The sequence below is a fragment of the Girardinichthys multiradiatus genome, chromosome 2 (assembly GCF_021462225.1).
Source record: "Girardinichthys multiradiatus isolate DD_20200921_A chromosome 2, DD_fGirMul_XY1, whole genome shotgun sequence".
NCBI lineage: Eukaryota > Metazoa > Chordata > Actinopteri > Cyprinodontiformes > Goodeidae > Girardinichthys > Girardinichthys multiradiatus.
Window position 1 is genome coordinate 17,345,541 of NC_061795.1, and position 20,322 is coordinate 17,365,862.

At 38.0% G+C, this 20,322-nt stretch overlaps 1 protein-coding gene across 1 annotated transcript in view; it reads right to left on the bottom strand.

The window, feature by feature from the left end:
* LOC124877796 (potassium voltage-gated channel subfamily KQT member 1-like) overlaps window positions 1–20,322 on the bottom strand; it is a 238,271-nt gene that overhangs the window by 88,930 nt on the left and 129,019 nt on the right. The window lies entirely within an intron of this gene.

Here is a 20,322-nt window from a genome sequence, read left to right on the forward strand (position 1 = left end):
AGAAGTGAGACTGCAGTTTCTTTGCAGCTCTCCATGCTCATATTGTCTGGTGTTGCTGGGATGAGAAAGAGTTGGGACAAGAAAACCATTAGCTGATGCTTTCGCAGAGAAACATTTTTGGTGGTTTTACAAACCCGTGTGCAGTTCACTGATGTTATGTGGGTTGTTCAGAAACAGGCTTTGTTAGCACCATGAAACACAGGCTGATGTCAAATTTTGATAGATTCCAATGCTTTAGACAAAATGGTTCACTCACTCATAGCTTATTGCCCTACCATTGAAAAAAAAAATAACGCTTTAAAAAATATTAAATGCTAGTCAACAAGCTTTGCACACTGTTCCAAAGTGACTATTTGTATAGATTAAACAGATGATCAAATCTAATATTTTGTGCTTTCAGCTTCCTTAAAGTTATATTTCAGTAGAAATTGATGTGAATTTATAGCATCTGTATGTTTTAGCATGATGTCGTAAAACTCATGCCAGAATCTCAGAGTTTGGTGCTGCATAGGATAGACTGTGTTCTAGCTGACTAGATAGAGTTGGACAATCCCAACGGCACCAATGCACATACATACACACACCCCGCCACACACAGATGTAACCTCATTTAACACCTGCATTCCCACAGTAGTCCAAAGCCTGAGTCAAAACCCAACCCCCTCTTGACTCTTATCTGAAAAGGGAGGAAAGAAGTACATTTGTGTTGGAGGTGGGGTGGGAGAGTGAAGCTATTGATTTAAACTCCTCTTCTATGGCTGGGAGTGAGCTAAAAGGGCCAGGAGAGGAGATGGGAATCCAGAGCAAGCTGAAGGGTTAGTGATGGAGAAGCAGATGAGACAGAAAAATGGGAGCAGAGGAATCTAGTTGAGGCAATAGATCAGCACATTGTGGCAATGCTAAGGTGCTCCTGACACACAAAAACTCAAATATATCTACAAAGTTTCCCCAGTCTCAGATTGAACAAAAATAGGTGAACAAAAACATACATATAGCTCACACACATACACACCAAGTTGTACATGTTCTTAAGTGTCTCTCCTGCCCTCTTCCGCCACTTCATCCTTCTTTCCATCTCTCTCCTGTCGACTGAAGCAGGCTGTCAAGACGTGATACACAGCTTTAAAGATGACCAAATTGGGTCCCACTGTGACCTAATGTTTAAGCCAACTGTGATAATTTTAGCAATCAAGACAATGAACTGTGTGGCCAACAGTGGACTTGAAAGAATGACCCCTTGGTCATGCATGGATAAATGCATTTTGACATTACCACTTCTGTGTGTCTACTAAACTGGTGTTCTATATAAGTTTTTATTAATTAACTTTGCACACACATACTATATATATATATATATATATATCTTACTTCACTTCACAATGCCTGTGACTTCTGTATATATGTTAGGCAAGAACTAATCTCTGCATAAATACAGAATGTGTATAAGATGATCTGTCATAGCAGGATTGTTACTGACCATACAAACACTAATGCTGATATTGACAAAGAAAACTAAGAGGACAATATAGAAGATAATGAAAACAAAAGACAGCACAAAAAAGTTTAGTCAGAATATCAGTTGCCCTTTACACATACATTCTATATATGGTTATCAGTGAGCATATGTCAGGAAACAACATGCCAGGCCAAAAATTAATCTTTAACTGGATTTAACTGTACTCTCTTTCAGGTAGCAGTTGCAAAGTAACACTGCAAAAATAAACATCCCTCTCTACACCTTTAGAAATTAATAAATCACCACTCGAGCTGTCCATGTCTAGCACTCCTATTCCATAAGGTAAAATGCATTGGTGGCACATAAATGTATCTCAGTTTTGTTAGCTTTTCAAATGTCACTGCTACTACAGAAACTACCCTTGACTGATGTCTAGTGATTTGTTCTGTCTCTGTGTCCTTGACTGCGACTTGGCCAGGGTCTGTAAATGGCAAGAAATGATTAAACGGTGGCAGAAAGACAGCACGAAGAAATCTAAATCCACACATCTGGTTAGGTAAAGCAGTTACTTTAGCTTAAACTGTCCCTACAGGGTTATTTTAAGTAACAACAACAGAGCCTGTTTATGTTTGAATTTCGTAACTGCAATTACATAATGTTGCAGCCATTCTTACATCAGTGATGATTCCTCTTACTCTTAGAGCTCTTACTGTGCAGTTGAAGATACTAAACTGTACATAGTGATCTAAGTTAAATTGATATTGAGTTTTTCTTGTCTGGTAAAGACAAAGAAGACAGATGACACCAAATGTTTGTTAAAACCAACAAGGAATTCAACATATCATATTTTGTTGCTATCTTTGGCCATATGAGCCAAGGGTTTTGATCAGACAACTCTAATTTAGCCATCTAACTCTCGAATACATGTGTTAAGAGCACTACCTGTGCTTCTTAGATAATTGGGGTGAATCCTATTTTAACGTGCTGTCTTTGTGCCGAGGTTTTTTGCAATCTCAAACTGTATCCTGCTAAGGATAAAGTGTGAAATATGATTTTTTTCCCCCTACTTACCCAATGTGGCCTCTTTTCTCATCTAGCAAGGGCATCGCCTGTGAGTGGGCAGCAAAGCCTCGGTGACCCGTCTTGTGTCATGATGTATGTTTGGATGGGTTGTACTGGAATTCTAATTTCCTCTCGGGGATCAATAAAGTATCTTTGAATTGAATTGAATTGAATTGAACCTTTGCCCATACCAATTAGGGCCCTACATTTTGGTAATTCATACCAGTTGTTTTTGAGATTTTAGTGCACAGCATAGTGGTAGGGTTGTCTGGCCCTACAAATTGAAATGTCTTGATTTTTTATGAAATGTTCAAGCTAAGAACATCAATTCTGTGTTAAAACATTTTATTTTTACACCAACCATTGTAGTGTCTAGTTTGAATTTTTCAATTCATAAACTTTTTTATATATTTATGGTATATTAAATTTCTATATTAAAATTCTGCAGTACATATTTTAATCAGAATTGCTGACAATTGATGGCATATCAGCAGATTAAAGGGGTGACTTCTTTTTGTAGAGGAATGTGTTAACCACCACACCTCATGACTTCAAATTAAGCTCCAGTTTGTTTTTGTAATATGAAATCTGGTGGGTCTAAGAGTATTTGAAGGGGTAAGGACGAGTCTAGAAAAGTGGTTTTAGCCTTAGTTAATTAACCTGATTCATTACTAATTGCATTTTGCTGTTTGACATCAGTGTGAACCTATGACACAACAAAATATCATACCTCTTTTTCACCTCACTGGTTCTTGTCCTGTCTCAATCATCTTTCTTTCTAAAAGACATCATTCTGGAGGTAAATGAAGAGAAACAGCCCAGTCAGCTTGGCCTTCTCCTTCATTCGTGTCCCTGTCTGAGGTTCACTGCAACCTTTTATCTCATCTTCTTATCAGGTCAGCTCTTGCAGTCTTTCTGCCTCCCTCATTCTTTTCAGTATGTAAAGATAGAGACATAAAGTACATAGATCTCTACATTATCATCTGTCTCTCATTTTATCGCTGTGTGTATGTCTTTATTTATCTTTGTCTAGCAGAGTTCTGACGTGCCTTGGGAATGAGAGGTAATGCATATATCATCGTAACTAACATTTTGGATATGACGGATGTGTTTTGGAGTACTTCTGTTTTATTTATTTTTTTAAATATCTACTTGACTTTCTTTCTTTGCATGTGAGACTTGCAATGATCACATGTTAAGGTAAAGTCTGCACAATATGAATCACTGTGTTGTCACACATTTCCAAAGTCTAAAGGAGTAAAAGTCTATATCAAAAATACTAAAGAGTTTATGCATATTGGTAATGTTTTGTGCACTTACATCTAACCAGGACTTTGCCTGTACTAATAACTGCTTTCCTAATTTTCACACAAGACCACAACATAGAATATAAGGCAGAGCTTGGATGGCCTCACCTGAGGCTTTGAGAGTAAGTACACCAAGAGCACAGTGCCTTTCGTACTACATGTGACGGAACAGGAGAGTTCCTTGACTGTTTTGAGCATCAGCTAAACTTCTGTGGCGATATTACAATGGTTCATCATCGTGGTGCCAGTATATTTGTGTCCTGGGTGCTGCATGCAGGAACCTGGTAGCAGCAGTGGTAGCTTATCCTTAGCATGTAGCTCCTGAGAGGAGTCATGAACAGAAATTTCGAACACCAACCCTTTCACACAGGCACCTGGGTGGCAGCACAGCTGCTATATGCATGGGGTATTGCCACCCCTGCCTGCAACAAAAAGGATTCAAGGCCTAAAACTCAAAACAAACAATCTACACCTCAAGTTATGAATTCTTCATGCTGCAATTCAAGTGAGAAATGTCCTTGCTGTGCTTTTAAAAATAAGCCCTTGAATTGTATTTAGAGATAAGAAAAGAGGAGGTTAAGGGGGAAGTGGAGAAAGTGTGAGGAGCTTCAGTTTAAATGATTTACAATATAATTTCAACAGTTGCAACTCATAAAATGCCTTGGTGTGATCAGCTCACAGTAATCAGGAAAAAAAAAAAGGTTTTGGAATTACGGAAATGATTTGTTCTATATGGACTCACCAATATATGCACACAGAGCCCTAAACCGGAGTAAAATCATTGTGCATAATGGTGCACACTGGGCAATATGTTGATAAGCTAATGGAAATTCTGATGTAATTTCCTCCTGCATAGCAAGGTTGAAACTGATGGTGGATGGGCAGAAACCTCCTATATTTACAGGAAAATTCCACAGATTGTGGGGAGATACCCTAGAAGAGTCAAGATACTGGTGTCTGCATCACTGACATAAAATGATCAAGAAGCAGGGAAATTCCTATAGGATGAGAACAACAAGGACAGTATAGGGCTTTGCTGCCATAATAAATGAGCTTTAGTGTATCAGTCATGAGCAATCAAACCTATCAGTAAATCCCCTAAACCACAGTAGCCAACTGAAATTTTGTACAGCAGTTGTTCTTTGCCACAGAAGATATTGTAACTTAACCTCAGGAGGAGGCCCTCTGCATTCTGGCATTTTATTTATGGCATGAGTAAATGATATTCCCCTAAAGAAACAGGGTGGTGACCTTGCTTTTTATAGCTACAATAGCTTCAATACTATTGTAAATATACAGCTCCCAGGGCAAGGTCCATTCACCAAATTAGTATCAAATGGCAGCTTTCTGATTGTATGCATTGTACTATACTTGACTAGGCAAGCCTTGTGTTCTGTTTAGACCACAAAGTTAATTACCTACAACTGAAAGGTGTGCCGGTTTAATTGTACATCAGGGAAACACAAAGCCCAGAGAAAGAAGCACCCAGTTCCATAAAACCATTAGTCGTTTACCAAGAATAAAAACCCACTATGGAATACTGTTAAGGCTGCTAGGTATCCTGCAAAACACCAAGGCTATTTAAGCAAACAGGAGATGCCAGGAAACTTGGCCTAGAGTAGATAGATCAAGTTGGGAAAACACACATAGCATGTATTACCATGGGTACCATTAACCCCCACCACTGCCTAAGGGATGTGTCTGGGCATGCATTATCACAGGACCAATGTCTGAACCATAAGATGCCCAATCAAACATTTACACAGTCATAAACACGCTTGCATTAGTAACAGATATTCAAAACCATTCCATGAACTAAGGAGCTGGTTTGCTATTTCATAACACCATCAGCACTAATAAAATCTACAACATGTTCTTTCTTTGGTCTCAATATACAGGAAGTCAGTTCAACACTAAGAGGCCTAAGGACTTAGAATAGGCTGAAATTTTATGCTGGTGCTCACATCATGACAAGATGAATCCAAATGACTTTTGTGAAACTTTGACTAATTAAAATGACTATAGCTCAGCTAGTAAACAAAGAAATGATCAGTTAAGGGAAAAGATAAACAGAGATGTAACAGAATAAATACTGAGAGTACAACAAAGAAACTAAGCAGAAAGAATAGCTAATATGGGAAGAATATAGATCATCATAAATAATGGAAATATATACAAACGAAGGCAATCATATCTTCTTACAAAACATAAAAACATTTTACATTAAATGGTTGAGAATGTAAACAAACTCGATACAGCCATATGTTAGACCATGTAAACCCATTGCCCATTAAAAGTTCCTTGGGTACCAGCTCGGTTTAACAGCGGTGACATTTGCACTTGGGGCCTCAAGGGTCATTTAAACATGTTGGCATTGTTCACAGCTCTTTTATTGTTCTAGGCAGTAGACTGATTGAGTAACACTCAAAAACATGGTGGCACCAGAGCCTTTTAGTACAATGTAACAGCAAGAATGCAGGTCCCAATAAAACACTGACTCCTGTTGCATGAACTATATGTTGACCTTTTCATAACCCGTTCAAGCAAGCTCACACCCCAGTGTTGATAATGAACTGGTTGATGATGCAGTATATTAGTGGTGAGATCCCACTAAAAGTGGCTTGGGCATTTGGCCAAGACAGTAAAATATATGACCTAAAATATCTCACAGGGCCCTGTGAAAGTTGAGCAATTAAAATAATATGTAGCACGGGTTTATACAACCAATAAGCTTGCCCATGGTTGGAATTAGAGAGATGCCAGCAGAAACTGGGAGTGGGACTGATGACAAGAGACAGTGGCAAGGAACAGGATGATTTAGATACTGTGAGTGAGACTACAGGCCTATAATCCTGAAGGCAGAGAAACAGGCAGGGACAGGGGAAAGAAGAAGGACACACTGGGAATGATAGACCAACAGCCACAGAAAAAGAGTCTTGCATCACAGGCCAAAGAACAGAGAGTGAGAGAAAAAATAGTGATAGAGAGAGACAAAAAGCAAAGACCAAGAGATGGAAAGCAAGCAGCCAGACATGCAGGCAGACTGTCCGTCTCTGGTTTGTGGGAATGCGGTAAAGACACAGTAGTAGGCAGGGTCCCGGCTCTGAAATTAGAGAGTGGCGCTAAGAGAGGGGAGCCAGAGCCAAAGGCCGTCTGGGAGCTGCCAGGGGCTGCATCCCCAGCGCACTGCCGAAACGTGATTTACTGCTGGGCTCCACTACAAACAGCGTTCCGCCTGTGGCGCCCTATCTAGCTGTAGCAGCATGCCACAACCCTGTTGCATGCTATCTGGTTCACAAAGCTTAAAAGATACCACATCAACTGTAAGAAGTGTAGATGTGAGAAAGACCAGTTCACCCAAAAATAGTGTCTTAACTAACCACAAAAGGGATTGTGGCATTGGTATGTTTCTGTTGCAACACTGAAAAGATCAAATACAACACTAGGTGTCCAGCAGGCTGTGAATCACTGTGCACAAATTGATGAAACACATTTTAACTGCTGTAGAAAGATTTCAACATGCCCTGTTTTTGGTTAGAAAGATAAACGTTAATATGGGTGTTTATTTGAAATAAATGTAACTGAAGCATTTTATTGTGTTTATAAATAGCCTTTGGAAACACTACAATTAGTTGTTTCAAGGTGATCCTATTGGTGCAAACAAATTTGTCAGAGTCTGTAATTCTTAGTTGTCTGACCCAATAATGTATAGAATTTATTTCAAGAACACACATTTTTGAAAGAGCCCTATTCCAAAATATGGTGAAGATGTATTTACAGTGAGGTGATTTCAATCAAAGACTAAGATGAATGCTAATATTTGGAACCCCTGTATGACATTTCCCTTTCAGTATTTTTACACTTTTTCAATCTTGGTTTCACAATGATGCCAATGCATGTGTGCACAGGTTTAGCTGTGTGCAGCGCTTGCAAAGAGATTGTTACTGCAAAAGATTTAAAGAAACACATTTAATCAGGAAATGAAAACAGAACAAGCTGCATGCTGGGTTAATGGATAATATAGCTACCCCAAGCCAAGCACAAACATACAGAGAGTGGTTTTGTAAATGCTTGTTTGCTGCAGGTAAAAGTAAGGCCAAACCAGCCAAAGCATGGATAATCTGTGTTCCAGGATTTCTCTTTGTGTATTTGTGCATGTGTGTGCTTCCTTTGCCAAGTTTCCTCTCTTTGTTTAGACCAGTCTGGTCAGTCCAGCTCCCTGCTGAGCTCCTATTGGCCATACACACATATATCAAAACAGTGAAAAACAACAGAAAAGGTTTTTTCAGGGATGAGATGTGATTGGAAGAGAAATAAATGGGAGTTCTGAGAAGGACAAACAAGTGTCCATACACAAAAACATGTAGAAAAATAAAGGCAGGTGATGAAATAATTATTACTGGAGGAGCAGCAATAACCCAAGGCAGGAATGAATTAGTGCAAATGAAGCTTTATAGGATACAAATGTAGTTTTCATGCTAATTATTGTCCTCTGCAATTGAAAAAATCCACAAAAACAAGAATCTGTTTAATTTGTCAAGTAATGACTAATATAAGTTTTAAACAACTTCCTTTCACAGCTAGCTGTGTTGGGCCGCTAATGCTATGTTGTTTGTAAACAGGAAGTTACAGGGTTTCTACAAGTTTCAGTAAGGCAAATGTAAGACTAGTCAAGTCAAAACTTAAGTCAAGAACTTACTTAACGGAATACTTCAGGTAAGTTAAATAAAACTTTGTTCACTTGGAAGTTTCGGCTCTGGCATAAAAATCAATTGCCATTATACTTATGTTTCCAAACTTGAATGCTTTTAAACAACATAATCAGGAACTTCACAATGGTGATTAATAAAATGTACTGAAACCAAACATCAATAAATATGCACTCTACCATGACAAGGAACCTGGCAGATTTGATTTCAGTTTACTAAACAAACTGTAAAAAAATTATTTCAAGACCATAATTCTCCTGAAAGGTCATGTTCAGGGTCAGAACTACAACACAAAGTACACATTCCTTGAAAATGCACTCGAGAAATCTGGCCATGAAATTCTGGGAAAAAGAAAGCTTTTGAAAGAAAGCCACAAAAAGTATTGTTTCCAGTTTGGGAAAAGCCAAGAATGGACACAGCTAACATGGAAGAAGGTGCTCTGGTCAAATGAGACTAAAATTAAACTTTTTGGTCTACATGCAGAATGGTAATGGTGGTGGAAAATCAACGCAGCACATCATCTTGAACACACAATCGCCAACATGTAATAAGATGGTGGCAGCATCATGGAATGGAGATGCTTTTCTTTGGCTGATCAGAGTTGATAAGGAGTTGAAAGTAACTAAAAACAGGAAACTTCTAAAATAAAACCTGTTAGAGCTGCAAAAGTCTTAAAACAGTGGTGGAGGTGATTGTTACAACAGGACAAAGGCTAAACATACAGTCAGAGCTGGAACAGTATAATTTAATCAATCAACCAATTAGAAATTTATGGCACCTTGAACATTGATGTTTACAGATGGTCCCCATCCAATCGGGCTGAGCTTGATTCATTCATTTTTTATAGATAAATGAACATATATTCAGTCAACAGACATGCAATGCTGATAAAGAGATACAGTAAGACTTGCAAACGTCAGTTGGTTAATTTTGCAAGGCACCATAGTTACATTCACCTTAACAGATTAGAAATGCACACTTTTGCTTTAAGTCCCCTGAATATTTTCATCACAGAAGTCTGCACATATCCATTGTCTAAAATTAATCCAGCTGAACTAAAGAACATGAATGTGGATTGTAAATTACTTCTCAAACATTTGTGTACCAAAGCTTTTGACAGAAATATTCTAACTAGTAATTTAGTTTTTTTTTATGAGAAAATAACTTTAAGGACTTTATTACTATAACAGTAATTAGTAATTTGTGTAGAGTTTGCTGCAGCCAAACTTATTTGGACTTACACACTCCTAATACATTCTTCGAAATAGATTTAAAAGGACAAAATTGTACTTTAATTAATTTTATCCCAGCTTAGGGAAGAAATGAGGAGCAGCTGGTTGGGCAAGTTAATGCATGCGTGTAATGATGTTACTGGTTTTAATATATTTATACAAGCCTGGACATCCAGTTGTAAATCTTTACATGTTTTAATGTTTAAATGTGCGTGTATGTGCCTGTGTGTTTACAGCACCAGAACCTTGTCTCCAAAACTCTGCACTGGTGCTATATCGGACCAGTCTAAACACACACACTCACATACACTGCCCCCCTCAGAGCAATGCTTTCAGAGACGAGGGGCCCTAAACGCCTTACAGACTCCTAACAAACACAACTCTCTATGTCGGCCCTCAACTATTCGCAGAATTTGGCCTTGCTGTAATTTACAACATACTTACCTAATTGAGATGCTATTAGGGTCAGAGCGTGGATTCTTTTGCTTATGCCTCACGCTAATTCCCATAATATGAGCATGATATACACAGTGCAGCATAATTGTCCTAATATAGCACAGTGAAGTTAACCACATAGTGAGAGTGATCTATGGTCAGCGCAGTGTTCTTGGAGAAACATAAATAATGAATGATGTCTTGAGCAGAGACAAGCCTGTGCTGGCCTGGAGGGCACATTACTACATGTTTTTCTAAACGCCGCTGATGGTTTTACACTCAGACACGAATGTATAACATCTTGATAACCGAATCAAGATACTAAACAGAACATTACATTAATATATAAATAACTGCAATATGTATGAAATTTATTTAAATAATTTTCACAAACAAATTTCAGATTTCACCTCCTTTATGCTGAAGGCTGCAGGAGCACAAGGAAGAGAAGGGAGAAGGTGGCTGCAACTAGACGCTGGAGGTGTTCACAGGTCATTTTTTCCCCTAATTTCAATCTTTGATGGACAAGTCCAAGTCAGGTTTCCTATGACTGAAATAAAATAATTTCTAATTAGATGCATCCCATCCAGTCTGAACAATGCTGCATTGTGAATTGAAACCTTATATATTTTTTATACGTAGGCCTAATTATGTTTTTTAATAACACTTCATTCACCATGCCTAGAATAATAAACTTAACAGTAAATATTAAAAGTAAAATTTTCTTCAAAGGTGTGGTTTATTTAATTTTGGGGTTTAACATTTACCCTGTTCGAAATATGAACATGCAGTTGTTTTAAAAAAAAAACTGTAGAAATAGGTTAACAGATGTTATTTTCACATTTCTAAAAAGAGGGTAGTAATAAATCACAGACAAGCCATAGAAACCACATATCAAAATAAATATTGTAATGGTTCTTATGAAGGTAAAATATTTTAAATTGAAAATTAAATATTGATCTTTTGCTATATTCTGTCCACAGAACAGTGATGTTAAACGTGATATATCAGAACACTTTAAACATAGAAAAAACGTGAGTTATTGTGACAATAAAAACATTTTGTCTGAATTTCTTTGCATTTGTGAGTTTATTTGTAAGTGTGGCTCCAAACCTTTTGTTTCCGAGTGTGCCCCTGAAAAACTGATTTTTCAGGCCCTTTTCAGAGTTAAGGGCTCAGTTTCAGGCGGCAAAGGGGGAACAACTCTAATCTCTCTATTCAAAAAAAAAAAAAAACTGGGCATTTTGTTTATACTTAGGAATGCAGTCGCATCTAATCTGTAAACGAATAAGCAATGCAATATTTTCCTCACTTTCTAACTTCCAGTATTTGTAAAATTGACAGGCATAATGCACTTCATGTTAAAGTAATGTTGTGTGTACTGTTGTTTTTATGTTCTTTTTGGTCAAGTTGCCAAAGGAGAGCACATAGAAATCAGTCAAGGCATAAATGGGACACATTTACATGAAAACATTTCAAGGTGCTTTTCTAAGTCCACACTGCAGCTGGCTGCGCAACAGTGTTATTGCTAGCTTGCACATCAACAGCGAGTGGAGATTTAATTTTAGCTGTGTCATTTTTATGTCTGTGCTCCTCTATAACAGTGCTACTCCCAACAACTTTCTTGTTAACATCTCTGCATCTGTGAAATTAGTTTTTAATCGTTAACCTTTGTTAAGTTGTTATATCTGTTGTTCAACACAAGAGGGGGCAGCAGCTCCGACTGCTCTCCCATTACCAGCACTAACAGTCTTCAGATCTAAACTGTGTACCAATTTCAGTTTTCAGTTGCTCAGTCAATACAGGCTGCAGCTCATTTCACCACTTGCGAACTGGATCCCAACCAAAAGCAAAACAAAATCCAGTAATGTGAATTATTGTAAATTATGTTCAAGGTTTACTACTTGAACTTGATTTTTAACCCAAGCAGTGGACTGGTTTCACCCTCAGACAAATAAAATGACCTCCTTCCTGACTGAAAGGATTTGCTGAAGCCCAGGCATACTGGTCACTGTTTGAGCTTGTCATTTGGGCATTTTTCATCGAGTGTGCCTGACAGAAAGATAACACACTGTCACAGAGTGTCATCCATCTTTGTTTCCAAGTTACTCTAAGAGAATTCAATCTCGAGAGTGTGGGGTTAGACACACTGGTGATTAATCAACTCTGTGTTCATGTGGGTGTGAGTGTATGTGTGCAGATCTTTACTGGTCTTTGTCTGTAAGTGATAAATCAATGTCCAACTCTGTACAGAACACAAAATGCCTTAACCCCTATCAGCCCATACAAGATAAATTCATCTACAATTGTTTCGCAGACAATACCTTGACAGGAAAGTTGTGCTATCTTACTCAGCTAGAGTGTTAGGATGATGGCAAAACCACAGCGTTATTGAGCAGAGGGAATGGAGAGTGGGTATTTATGGTGAAGGAAAAAAAGAAAAACACTGGCAGCTGACCAGTAGTGAGCACTGAGACAGGCATGGGAACGTGTCTTGTGAGCCCAGAGACATCAGTCCACAGTTTATGAATAATTTCTTGGACCTCTGGGAGAAATCCTATTCAAAAGCGAATCAACTGTGACACTAAGATTTTGCTTGGTGATTGATTAGATTTACGTCCATGAGCAACGTCAAGAAGATGGTGTAATTAAGAGAGCTGCAGAGCTATATAAATAATGTGCAGTCACACATGACAAAAGTGTCACTGCAGGAGATTCTGGTGCAAACAAGGGATAAAAGATGAAGATTGACGACATAACATGGATCTGCTTTTATTATATCACAGTAGTTATAATCAAATCACTTTTAAATTAATTGAATTTGTTATTATTTATCACTCCAAATGCAATTTTAACATTTATTTGTTATTGCTTTGACTGTTTAAAAGTACTGCATCTGAAAGTTGTCACATGTCAAACGGGTTCTTACAAAGTAAAGCAAAGCATGACATGAATCACAAACTGTCTGCAAGAAAACACTCCACCACTATCACTGATGCTCATCAAAAAATGAGGGGTAGCAACACTATGTTTGAAACCTCACACCTTGGTTTTTTTCATCCTTTATGTGTTTTGTTTCAGAAATGTAATTCACTCATCATTGCACATCTGCCCTATGATTCAAAGTCATAAAAACATGTGGTGCTCAAAGTAAATATGGTTCTTGCATCATCCTTGTACGCATTTGATACGCAATTATATCCACCGGATCAGATAAGGCCTGGGTCAACAACGCCATTGGTGCTGGTGACCAACGGGGTCCCGGTTGAAATTGGGCTTCTGTTGAAGAGAAGAGAAGAGAAGAGAAGAGAAGAGAAGAGAAGAGAAGAGAAGAGAAGAGAAGAGAAATGAAGAGAAGAGAAGAGAAGAGAAGAGAAGAGAAGAGAAGAGAAGAGAAGAGAAGAGAAGAGAAGAGAAGAGAAGAGAAGAGAAGAGAAGAGAAGAGAAGAGAAGAGAAGAGAAGAGAAGAGAAGAGAAGAGAAGAGAAGAGAAGAGAAGAGAAGAGAAAAGGCAGGAGTCTATGACTGAGAGTAGAGACTTACTTTCTCTTCAGGAGACCAGGTGAAAAAGTAGCAAGGCTACAAACTTAGGAGCAGGGTACAAGCTGTTCTACCATGGTGTGGATGGGAAAAGAAATGGTGTAGGAGTTATCTTAAAGGAAGAGTTTCTCAGGAATGTTCTGGAGGTGGAAAGAGTGTCACATAGGGTGATGAGTCCGAAACTAGAAATTAAAGATGTGATGTTGGTAAATGGTGTGCACTTGTATAGCACTTTATCAAATCCCCAAGACTCAAAAGCCCTTTACACTACAATCAGTCATTCACACATTCACACACTGACGGCGGTGAGCTACAATGTAGCCACAGCTGCCCTGCGGCAGACTGACAGAAGTGAGGCTGCCAGACACAGGCGCCACCGAGCACTCTGACCACCATCAGCAGGCAAGGTGGATGAAGTGTCTTGACCAAGGATACAAGGACTGAGACAGAGTGGGGATTCTAACCTGCAACCCACCGGTTACAGGACGAACCCCTACCACTCCCATCACCATCACCCCTTCATGTTCAATATTGTTAGTGGTTATGCCCCACTCGTAGAATGTAAGTTAAAGGAAAAGGGGAGATTCTGGAGCGAGTTAGATGAAGTGATGCAGAGTATCCCCAGGGGTGAGAGCAGGTTGATTGGTGCAGATCAAAATAGGCATGTTGGAGCAGGGTTCAGACTTGCATAAAACAGATGGCAGGATAAGAAACAGTCCAACAGCATCTTAAGGGTTCCCTGTTTGAAAACACCACTCAAGCCTTCTATGCAGAGCGCTCTTCAGACAGTTTGTGGTGTTTTATCAATACAGCTGATTTACAATGAATTTGCAAATTTCATGGATGTATGTGAAATAAGTTGTACACAGCTAACTAGTTTGAACTTAACACAGCACCAAGCATTATGAGACGTTCAGACACTGCTGTGGGTTAATTTCCTATTAGGAGAAGTGTCTTCATCAATGAAATTAATGAAGAGGAGACAAAATTCAAATGAGCTTATACCTTAATGAAAATCTCAACAATTTTTTTCTTTTTGTAGCACAAAAAATGTGGCTGTATAAAATAACCTGCAATATTTATCTGAAAAGTAAACCTAATAAAAAAGTAATTTAAACAGTAGTAGTACTTTTTTACTGTTTTGTGTCAGTGCTTTAAACACTTAAATGTCTAACAATTTATCATTTTACCATTTTAACAAAAAAATTGAAAGATATTTTGCTTCAGTCTGACAACAATTGTGCAGAGCATTAAGGGTATGTACGGTTTGTCATCACAGAAAGCCAGATTAGCGTGTTAATTGGCTGGGCTTGTCAAATATACAACATAATTTACTATCTTTTCGTCCGATAAGAGAGAACACCAAGACACCCGAGGGACAGGTGGATAGAAATGTTGTATCTGAATATTAATTGCTGTAATTCATTGCAAACTATTTGTAGATTTTACAAAACTATGGCTTGACGTAAAATGCAGTATTTCAAAAAGGCTTCTTTCAAACTGTGCAATTAACCATGCTAATGATAGGAAGTAGAAACTAACAGCTTAACAAAAGCTTATTAGGCAATTAAGCACAAAAAGAAAATGTGCAACAGTTATCCTTTTTTCTGAACAGTTCTTGGATACACCATCATCTCTAGAAATGTACAAGGAATAAACTCCATTTAATTGTGTAATTTATGCTTTATTTTTGACATTATATTCCCCATTCTAAAGTAAAGCCTAAAAATCATCTTGTTTATATTTTCTCTGTTAAAAAAAACTATGAAAGTCTGGATCTCATTCGAGAATATGGAAATTTAAAACAGTGTCTGTGTAATGAAATAAACATAAGTTCTAATCAGAGATAGTTCCTTGAGTCTCTGATTTGAACTCAAGTCTAACTTCCCTCACAAAAATAAAGACTTCAGACTGGACTTAGACTCACACCCTAATGCTCGAGACTTGACTCTGAAGTTAGTGTATAACTATAAATTATTTGATTAAATGGTTAATGTCGTCCTCTCTGAATTAGTGCACAGTATACAAACGATTGGCTGTAATGGTAACATTACGCACCCACAGCTTTTCTGTAATGTTTCTCAGAAGAATTAACTTAACAACAGCTTTCAGGTCCATCTGTTTTGTTTAACGCTAACATCATGCAAGCATTTACAGAAAGTAAGCCACTGACCACAGCTCTGGCAGAGATGCACATATTCCTACATGAAAGGGTGCATTTCATTTATCAACTAGAGAATGAGAACAATCTTCTTATGTTTTTTGTAGACTTAAAATAATGACAAATTAGTTTTTAAATGATTTTTTAAATTATTTTACTGAAATCATAACTAACAGCCATTCTGTGGCAGACTGGCATGCATTGGATATGACAATGTACTTCAAGATTTTTACATTTAGCTTAATTTGATGCTTAATTTGAGCAATCAAATTAAATCTATATTCTTAGTTTCAGTTAAATGATGATAATTTTGCATTTTATTCAGTCAAACTAAGATTCCAATACAATAACTAAACTAGTCTATTAATTAGTAGGTGACAACATGCTAGTTTTGTCCACTTCTTTTTCACAGTGTAAATGGAAACACAGGTCAACAGGTTCGTACACCTGCTGCCCAGAGGGGAAAAGAAAGCCCCCTGTCTGTGTAACAGATGTGTCGCCCTACAGGACCATCAAAACATGAATTTCACACGAGCAGAAATGAAAGACGGGCAGTGGATGGGCACTAAAGAGAGGAAAACAGTAATTATGAATAAATTATGGCTGACACGCATTCTTGCAGTTGTTTTGCTGTTACACCTTCTGAAACTGGTTGTGGCACCAAAACAAATGCAACTTTGATTAGAAATAAAGTACATTTTTTAATACTTTTTGGAAAGTTTTACCCATTTATTTCTAAATTATGCTCCTCTTAGTTTTAGATTGCGTTTATGTCTGGATACAAGGCCAGCATTACCGAGGTAAAGCAGAGACATTTCTAAACACAGGTTTGCATTCACAATTGGGAGACCATGGTTACAACATGAAGGCCAAAGCCAGTGGGCCATGACTCAGTCTGAGGGAGGTCTTCAGGCTTTCAGTGTACATCGGTTCAAGATCATTATTCCTCTCTCCAAAACAAAGAGGTCTGAGAATGACTAACGCATGCAAAGAGACAGTAAGGTAAATACTCAGGAAAGTGAGGGAAATCCTGAACTGGGTGACTTGAATGGGGAATGAGTAGCTGTAGAATGCATTGTTCTATTGTATAGGAATTGTTTTCATCTCAGAACAACCTTATATTAAGGTAGGCATTCTATTCAAAACATAGGTTTCATGGGAAAAATTAACAGTGACAAACATCCCGAAGAGCTTCAACATTTTAAAAGGCATTCATAAGTTCACAAAAAATGCAAACAGACCTATGCTTGATGATGTAATTTTTGTGACAGCGACACTTTTGGTCTAGTTAATTTTTTGCAATAAATTGAAAAAATCTGTTTAGAATCATGGCAGTAAGACGGCATTTAACCTTCTTTTAACCTTTGTTTAATGACGTCCATTGAGATTAGAATCTCTTTTTCATCTCCTTCTTTCCAAGAAGGAACATCATTAAAAATTAGAACGTTTGACATTAACATTAAAATATATAAGCAAAATAAAACAAATCAGTTTCAATATTATATAGGTACAAGAACCTGCTTTCAGTATTTATAAGAGCTTAAAACTCTCCCAGACACACAACCATTAAGCTATAGCATACCCTGAGGATTATTCCATGATCAAAGTGCAAAATAGGAAAATGCAGCTCTAAATAAAGTCAACTCAAGGACAGAAATTCATAGCAAGTGTCTGGAGGTGTTAAGACAGCCTTCAAACAGAAGAGACTGATAAATTAAGATTGGCCCCATTAGCTGTTTTATAAAATTACCATATGCACTCTAAAAGACAAGTTGTCATCCATCCAAATCCCCCAATATTCGTAGAACAATATTTTCAAAATAACTTCTGAATTTGAGGACTGCACGTTGGCACAGTTGGTAGCACTTTTGCCTTGCAGCAAGAAGGTCCTGGGTTCAATTCCCAGCCGGGGGTCTTTCGGGGGCTTCAGTCCACGACGCAGCTGTTCCTGGTTCGGGTCCTGACCAAGGCAACTGTGCTGCATGTCTCCCCCTCTCGCCACCCCATTTCCTGTCTGCCAACTTTCAGATAACAAAAAAATAAATAAGAGCCGTAAAAAAATCTTTAAAAATAAAAAAAGGCATTGTGTTTAAGCAGAAACACACCTCAAAAAACTCTTAAATGGTTAAAGTTTAATTACTTACTGAGTAAGTCTGTTTAACAGCAGCTTATGACTAAAATAGGACCACAATTTTGCGTTCTTATTTGTTACCAACATGGTTGGTGTTATGGTACTCTTGAGTAATTTTCACTTGAAATGTTATTGTGTAAAATGTTATTATCAAAACAAAAATAATAATAAATTTTTTTTTATTGTCAACCAAGTATGTTCCAGCATTATTTTAGATTTTAGAATCCTGGCAAAAGAAGAAAATTTAGATATCAGAAAATATATATGATGTAAATCTAAGGGATGTTGGAATTATGATTATTGATTAATTAATTTGACAACATTTATTTCTTAACCAAAATCCTCATTTATGAATCGAGACCAGAGATGTCTTCTGGTGTTGTAATTGTGGCTCAACGCCTCTGATAATTACAACCGTTAAATACTCAGTAATAATTGATAACTATTACCAGAGATGTCACTGTTTAATCGACCGTTTCTGCTGAAACATGTGGAACTTCAACTTTATCTTGACTGACGAATCACTGTTGCACAAAATTAACACAAATCGCCTTCTGTTTATCTATGTGAACATTTATTAAATCACAGCCCTGATACAATCCGCTCTTCCGATTTAATAATCCTCACCTACTCAAACACGCAAAGTTCTACACAAAAGGGGTAAAATATCTAACTAAACAAAATAAAGCAAAACAGCAGTGGGTGTGTATGGAATCAACCAGCAGTTATGGCAAAAATGATAACATGACAAAGGGGTGTGGTGGTGAGTGGAGGTTGGGGCGTAGCTCAAACTGTAACTCAGTTATACTTAGTCATAAAACCTCCCCCAACTGTTGAGCAGACAAAGGGTTATAAAACTTTTGGCGGCAAGCTAGCAAGCAGTAAGGTTGAAGACAAAGAAAATGATGAATTTCACCATGAGGTTATTTTAACAGTCCAGTCTCACAGCACACCTACGCTTGCTCTCAGGTGTTCAACAACCCCGCAAAACACACACAAAGCTGGGTAGCGCAGCGGCCTCCAGACGTCCAACACGGCACATCAAAGTTTCAATAAAAAGGTTACATGCACATATCATTCAGAACACATTAGATTAAATAGTGAATCTAATCGCACTAAAACCTCCTGTACCCTGCCCAGACTTTCTAAGAAAGAAAGAAAGAAAAAAAAGGATGGGTTTTACTTGTCGTTGTCTCCCTTCTGAGCGGGGTTGAGAGAGAATGGGGTGGAAGTTGGAAGTTACTGTGCGTCCACAGTTAACTTCAGGAAAAGCGGTCAATCTTCGTCCTCTGGTGTCCTTGGCGAAAGGGAAAATATGATCTGACCATCAAAGTCGACTAGGACAAAACAAGGTGGCTCCTTGAAACTCCGTGTTTTTTTTAGTTACATGTTAAACTCACGTCTTCGATCGGCAAAGTGAAATTTCTGGCCTTCTTATTCCAGAAACCTCAGTTATGAATTCTTCGTTGGCCAATGAGAGAGAATAAATGAAATCCACTCGGGACTCTTCTCCAGGTGATGCTTCAGATGTTGGTAACCGTGTCACGGTCTCCAGCTGAAAAGCGAATGGTCAAAATGGGCGCCTTTCTATATAGCGTCCTGTGACGTCAGACTGGGGCGCCCCGTCATATCATTCGCAATGTCCTGGATACAAAATGGCCGAAAACGCCAGGAGGCCTGGTGACGTCCCGCAACGTGCAAATGGTCCAATATTCAGCAAACAAGTGGTACAACAGGGAGCACCACCCTTTAACAATGGAAGGACAAATGCTACTTTCCAAATTTTCTGAATGACCTTAGTCTTGAGACTCAGATAACAAAAACAGGAATATGATTTGCCGAGTAATAAGGTTTGCCATTCCATGTCACATGATATAAAACTGCTTATTAGGAATTCGAAAAGCTAAAACTTAGTAGTTATTTTTAAAGAAATAGTATACTTCACATACAATCTCTCAAAATGTCATTCCTTCAGTTTTGCAGTATAGGTTTTCAATGCCAGACGCTTGCTGTTCAGGAGGAAGACCGTATCTAAATGGCAGTATGAGCCCCAATGTTGACATCTCATTTCTAAAAACATGGGTGGACTCGCAGACCCAAACCTCCTCCTTTATCACGGAGTAGCTAATATCTTTTGCTAGACTACCACCCTCTACCTCGGATAGTATTTTTCAGGTTTGGTAGGTAACATCCACTTTAAAGATCTTATCATGCAATGTTGACATCTCATTTCAGTTAAAAGAGCACAGTCTTCCTGTAAAACAGCTGCTTATGCCTTGCTGCATAAAGA